Below are 7617 nucleotides of genomic sequence, written 5' to 3'. Positions count from 1 at the left end.
AAGAGGGAAGTCAGTGTCGGCCCTAACGGTGGCCAGTCTGTCCATGCGCCTCCCCCAGGGCAAGATGCAGCTGAACACCACAAGCAAGAAAAAGAAAAACAAGAGCCAGGGAGATACCTCAATAGAATAAGCACTTGTCTGGCAAGTGCAAGGTCCTGAGTTCAGTCCCTTGTACTACAAAAAAAAAAAAAAAAGAAAAAGGGTATGTTACATAAAAATGTAAAATGTATGAGACACAGCAGAAGTGGTATTGGGGAAGGGAAGAGGATGACTGAATAGTAAGCAGCAGAGAAAGCCTTTGTGAAATCTAGGAAAATGAGAAAGACAGGAAGGAGAGTGGTGGGTCCCTTGGGCCCAAGAAAGATCTGATGGGCAAATTAAATCCCTTGGAGAGAGTGAAGAGAGAAACTTCAAGGAAGAAGAAGCATGTAGCTGACTCAGACTACCCTAGACAAGACTTACTGCTAGAGTGGAGCAATTTAGACCTGCAGGCAACAGTGACTGCTGTGATCCCAGAGGCCTCCAAGAGCGACGCAGCAGTGGATGTGCAGGGCTGCACCATGTGGTGGTGAATGCTGAGGGTTCAGTCATCCAGAATGAGAACGAGATGGGCCTGAAACCATTTTGGAGGGGTGTCAACTGAACTCAGAACTCAAGGCAGCTACTGACTCCATCTACTGGATCCCAGCTGGGCTTAGGCCTGCAGAAGGTGTGCTGAGGCTGGATGACTCTACTCTCTGCCAGAAGACGCAGCCTCTCTGAGACTCTCCATTACCCTGCTGGCTTGCTAGGATAAACCAACACGCATGAGGAATCTGCTTCCACACGTTTTCTACCACTAGCAACAGAGAAAAACCTGGAGGTAGGTTTTTCTTTCTCTTGTTTGTTTGTTTGTTTGTTGTTGTTGTTTTGGAGGTTGTGGCTTAGTTTTGGGGCTTTGTATTTTGTTTTGTTTTCTATGTTTATCATTTTCCCCGTCATTGCTTGATCTTGTTTTAACGAGTGTGACAGTGGTTTCTGGCCTCTCTGTGGTTCTGGTTCTGATGTTCCTTTTATCTCTTCCTTCCGTCTTTCCCCCAGTCTTATGTATTAGCTTCCAATGGTTAGTGTGAAACCCCTTTGTCTTCCATCCTTACTTCTACTCTACACCCTTCTTTTAATTCTACTTCTCTATCTTCTACATAAACCATTTTAAATTTTAACCCTTCAAGGCAAAATTTACATAGTAAGAACTTTTATACTATGCACAAATTTCTGATGTATTTTAGATTTTGCTATATCACCACAAATCTAGCTCATGTGGTTAAAGCTGGTAGATTGATGGTTAGCTCAGTTTGTCACTTTCTAGGCTGTTTTATGCTATTGTGATTGGTGCCACTATAACCAAAAGTCACACAATTGCTTCCTACTATTCCAAGTCTGAGATTGACTAAGTGTCTTAGAAAATCATGTGTCACAATGTCAGGAACCAGAAACGGGTCCAAACAGGCAGAAGTTTGGACCCAACAAAATGAAGAAGTAAGATCTTATAATAGACTCAAAACACAAAAAAGCCAACTACACCTGAGTGATAATTTAGAGAAGTAGCTATTTCTCAAGAGTTCCAAATTCTAGCAATAAAGCCACCCACCATCGGCATTTTACAAACATCACTCCAGGAATTAAACTTAAAAAGAAGGGGAAAAATGAGAAGATGGTTAAACAAGATGTAACTCCAGACATCCAGTTCACCAAAGGCAAACTGGCCTCACTGAGGTGGTAACAACAAAGCAATTGAATGAAGCTCTAGAAAAAAATCAAATCTGAAATAATTACTCAGATAACTGCAAAGTCCACAATGAAAACAATGCTTAATGACTTTAGAGCAGATAGAGACCAAAAGATGACCTGAAGATAACTATGGGAGCCATGAATGCTCATGATGGAAAAGAAATGGAATCCATAGGGCAGACTGAAGCAGATATCAAGGAGAATAAGGACTCCATTGAAAGGATTCATAGGAGATTAAACCAATGTGAAGGCAGCATCTCAGACACAGAAGACAGGCTTGCTGTAAGTGATCATGAAAACAAATATTTATGAAAATTACCAAGGAACCACGAGAGTATCTGCAACAAGAATAGCTTTAGATTAATTGAGGTTAGTGAAAATGTAGGAGATGGCACAACTGATATAAAAATGTTCACAGAAGTCATGGAAGAAAACATCCCTTGTTAATATAAAGGATTTGACATATTGTCAAGTGAGGCATACAGAAGTCCAACTAGTCATGATCCCAAAAAGAATCTACATCAAGGGGTATCATAGTCAAGATTCCAGGTTCCCCACAAAAATAGAATCATAAAAGCCTAAGGGAATCTAAACAAATCAACTATAAAGAAAATCACATCAGAATACAGCAGACTTCTCAGCAAAAACCCTCAAGTCAAGAAGAGTGTGAGAAAAGAATTTCAAGCTCTAAAGGAAAACAATCTTCAACCCAGATTGATGTACCACACAAAACTATCTTTCAAAACTAGGATACTTCCAAGACAAAGAACATATAAGAAAATTTATGAACACAAACCAATACTCCAAATGATTTGAAAGACATTCTAGAGCAAGATAACAAGACCTACAACTTTATGAACCCCAGAAGGCATCCACCACACAAGGTAAACAAACCAAAGGGGAGGGGAGAGGAGGAGCCCACAATAAGAAAACAACATGACAAGGAAAAGCCAGTACATATCAGTTATGAATTCAATACGTATCAGTGTTAGTGTTCTCAATTCATCAGTGAAAAGACATAAACTGAGAGAATGGATCAAGAAACAAGATCCAACAGTTTGCTACATAAAATAAACATGTTTAACTCAATAATAAATCCTTAGGCTGAAAATCAGAGGATGGAAAATAAAAACCCATGTAATAGAAATGCAGAAAAAAGCAGAGGTAGCTATTCTATTTGCATATAAAGAGAATTTCAAGCCGAGAGTGATTAAGACAGATAAAGAAGGTCACCATGCCGGCGTAAAGGGAACAATCCAAGTGGAAGTGATAATAATCATGAGTACAAATGCAACAAGTATCTCTGAACACAAATATGTAACAATATAAACAGGAGTGTAAAATCAAGTAAGCACTACCACAGTTGTATTTGGGGATCTCAATACTCCACTGGCACAAAAAGATATATCAACTAGACAAAAAATAAACAACGATGTATTATAACTGAACCAAACTTTTGAACAAATGAACTTAGTACTTTTCTTCAGAGTGTTCCACGTTGCAACATCAGAATCCATATTCCTTTCAGCTACACAGGGATGTTCTGCAAAATAGATCACACACTAGCTCGCAGAACGTGCTCTAAGTAAATGCAAAGGAATTGAAATTGTCTCATGCATATTAGCTATAGTGCAATGAAATTGGAAATAAATGGTAAAAGAAACCACAGGACCTTTAAAAAACATGGGAATTAAATAATCTACTGTTGAACAACTGAATTAGTCACAGATCAAATTAAAGAATAAATTGGACAGTTTCTACAATAAAATGATTGCAATATATCCAAAACAATAAACATACCATAATTTATGGAACACAATGACAGAAATTCAAAGAGGGAAATTTATAACAGTGAATATCTACATGAAGAAAGCAGAGCAAAGATGAATCAACAATTTAATAGTAAATCTCAATCTCCCAGGAAAAGAAGAGCAGCATAAGCCAAAAGCTTGTACACGGGAGGAAATTACAGCAATCAAAGCAGAAATTCATCATTGAATGAAAGAGTTGCTTCTTTGAAAGATTAAATAAATCAACAAACACTCATGTAAACCTTAACAAAAAAGAAAGTATTGAAATCCATACAAATAGGAATAAAAATGGTTCAATCACAACAGACAGTGCCCAAATCCAGAAGACCCAACTATACCTACTTTGAAGAATTGTATGCTACTAAAATGGAAAATGTGGAAAAAAATGGACAGATTCCTAGATACCTAAGAATTACCAAAGCCAAATCAAAGTCCATAAAAATCTTAAATAAACCAATGTCAATCAATGATTGCAAAGAGGTAATAAAAGACGTACAAAGGAAAGCCAAGGCCCTGAAGGATTCACGTCTGAATTCTACGAGAAATTTGGAGAAAACCTATCACTGCTGCTTCCCAAACTCTTTAATGAGATTGAAAGGTAAAGAGCACTCCTAAACTTATTCCTAGAAGCAAGCATTACCCTGATACCAAAATCAGAGAAGCACCCAAATAAAGAAGAGAATAACAGACCAATCTCCCTGAAGAACATAGATGCAAAATTCCTCAATAAGATACTGGCAAGCTGAATTCAGCAAATCGGCAATACATAGCATTACCCAGTGGGACTCATCCCAGGTGTTATGATTTGTTTCTATTTTTCCCCAAAGTCTCACGTAAGTCCTGGGGCATACACAGCTCCAAGAGGAGTTTGAGGTTTGAGAACATGGGAGGGGCTTGAAAGGCAGGGCCAGAGTGTGTGAACCCCTTGAACTGGCAGCGGGTGCCCTCCCTGGCCGGCAGCCCCTCCAAGGTGTGGAGCAAGTCATCCTGGACAGGGTGGCTCCCCAGCCTCTCCTCTGGACTCTGTAGCACTGAACGACAGTGTCTATGATTGAGGCTGCCTCGGGCAAAGAGGAGCTGTTTGTGAAAGACTGAGACACTTACCTTCTCTCCTGAGCAAATAAGTCTCCAAGGTCTTGCTACTTAATTCAGGCTGTTTAAACTATGAAACCTCCAGTAGCTGTGAGCTACATAAACTGTTCCTTCCATAATTTTGAGTGTAAGGTATTTGTCCCAACAAGGACAAAAGAGTAACTTAGACAGAATCATCCCAGGGATGGTTCAATATGCATAAATCAATAAATGTAATATACCAGATTAACAGATCCAAGGACAAAAATCATATAACCATTTAAATAGATGCAAAAAAGCTTTTGACAAAGTTCAGCACCTATTCATGATTGAAAGAAAAATCTACAAAACATTAGATACATGGTCTTTACCTCAGTCTGATAAAAGCCAGCTATGAAAAACTAACAGTCTGTCAACATTATACTAGATGGACCAAAATTGAAAGCTTTCTCTCTAAAATCAGGAATAAAACAAGGATGCCCACTGTAACCACTCTTGTTCAATATAGTCTTGCCTGGCCTGATGTTCTCAGCGATTGTTGTAGGAGCTCCAAGCCAGTTATATGCTGACCCTTCTGCTACTGTGATGGACCTAAGACCACTCTTCCAAATATACTTCTTTATATAGAGTTTATCCCTCATAGAATTTGTTTACATTTCTGTTTCTGTTTTGAAGTTAACCATTAACTGTCTGACGTCCAGGAAACAGATCTCTCTTCTGGCACGTGCCTCCCAAACTTTCCTACTGTTTCATGGTGTTGTTTCTCCCATGCTTACAGCCACACCTGGTCTGTCATCCTTTGCCACACTCTGTACTATGGGCTTCCTGTGGCCTGAGGTCTGTGCACACAGCAGCTGTATAGTGATGAGCCCGTGGCCTGGATTATTCTGAAGTCCACAGAGACCATTTCCAGTGTGCTCTTCAGGAACCCAGAATTATCCACTGGTATTTCTAGATGCCAACCCAGAACTAGGTCATAAGCATCGCGTCTCAGGCCACACAGAATTCTGAGTCTGAAACACTGGCAATAAGCACTTGAATTTCACTCTGTCTTGTCAAATTATTCGCCTCCCGTGCTGTGGAGTGTTACTTGTTTTCATGTGTGTATTTGCAGTGTGGAATGATGGTCTTCTTCCTGGCAGGTAGGCACATGCACAGGCCACATCTGTATTCCCTGGAATCCCTTCCCCTGCACTTCCTTCGTCATCTCTCCATCTCTTGGCTCCATTTACTTTGCACAAGTTCTATCTTCATACTTTGTACTTGCTATTTTTAACTTTATGTATCTTTTGAGATTCTCAAACTCCTGACACATTCATCTTCCTTATTACTCAAGTTTGTCCTTCTTTATGGTAGAGGGATATTTCATGTATACATATGTCCCACATTTGTATCCATTCATCCATTAATGGACGCATACAGTGATTTCAAGACATAGATATTATGGTCTTTGCTGTTGTTACAAAAGCGGGTATGCGTGTATCAACTGTAACATGATAGTAACACTTTCAGAAAGATAACTAGAAGGGGAAGATCTGAGTCAAATGTAATTTTTTGTTTTAATGTTTTCTACTCTCTATATTGAATTTGATAGTGCTTAAACTAATTGACATTCCCACCAGGAATACTACTACTTGATTCCTTGATGATGCACAATCTTGCTGAGGTAACATAGAATATCAGTATTATTTTAAAATACATGTATACTGACGAGAGTTGTTGAACATTTTTCCTATATTTATTAGACATTTCTAATCCTTCAGAGAAGTATCTAGTTAGTTTAATTTCCCATTTTTGAGTCAGTCTTTTAATTGGGGATGGTCTAATACATGTTCAGCACCTCATATATTCTAGATATTGGTCCTCTGTCCAAAGATTAACTGGAAAAATATTTTCCCACTTACAAGTTGTGTCTTCCGTTTGTTGGTTGTTTCTTTTGCCTTCCAGAAAATTTGAAATTTGAACGTCTATCATTTGTTTATTATTAGTATTAATAGCATGTGCAACTGATGCTCTGTCTAGAACACACTTACCTGTGCCTGTGTTTTCAAGAACTTGTACTTTTGATCGTCTATCAGATTATGTGCTTCTGCTTTAACATTTAGATCTTTGCCCCATTTTAATTTTAACTTTGTACAATATGTGAGCTATTGGTCTGGATTCAACCTTCTACATAAGGAAGCTGACTTACCCATTACCGTGTAATACAGAGGCTGTCTTTCCTCTGGAGTATGTTTTCAGTTACTTTCTCAAGCATCAGATAACTGAAGGTCCCTGAAGTTGTTTCTGTGTCTTGTACTGTGTTATACTGAGCCACATGTCTGTTTTTCTGTCAATATCATTCTATTTTTGCAATTGAATCTTCAAATTACAACTCAAAATCCTGGAATGTGGTGCCTGCCTTCTTTTTTGCTTTTCTTACCCACTAGTTCTTTTTCTATTCTGGATCACACCGGATTTCATATAAATTTTAGGATCATTTTCTATAGTTCAGTGAGAAATGATATGTGTTTCTTTTCACGTGGAATTTTTTAAATCTGAATATCAGTTTTGGAAATATGGTCACTTTGGGAATGTTTCAGCATATATAGCAACTGGAGATAACTTTCTATTTTCTGATGTTGTCTTTTATCTCATTTTTCAGAGTGCTAAAGTTTTTGATATAGAAAATTTCACGTGGTAGTAACAATTTATTTAGCTACCTCTTTGTTTCCCAGCACAGGGACATAGTTATTTAGTGAACTTCTTGTATCTTATTAAATATGTACCACTGACTTTCAAATGTTTAATTGCACATTTGTTGAAATCATCCTGCAAACCAAATTTTATTTGCATTCCATGCATTGCAGATATTTTTCTCCAAATTGCTAGTCTTTTTAAGTCTCAATTTTAATACATTTTGAATTTTCTGTTCAGTCCTTCATGACTTGTTCCTTTTGAATATATTTTATGAGCATGTACAAAT

This window comes from Octodon degus, unplaced genomic scaffold (genome assembly GCF_000260255.1).
Source record: "Octodon degus isolate 3935 unplaced genomic scaffold, OctDeg1.0 scaffold00380, whole genome shotgun sequence".
Taxonomy (NCBI): Eukaryota; Metazoa; Chordata; class Mammalia; order Rodentia; family Octodontidae; genus Octodon; species Octodon degus.
The sequence above is the reverse complement of the archived record's forward strand: the minus strand, read 5'-3'. Positions refer to the sequence as shown.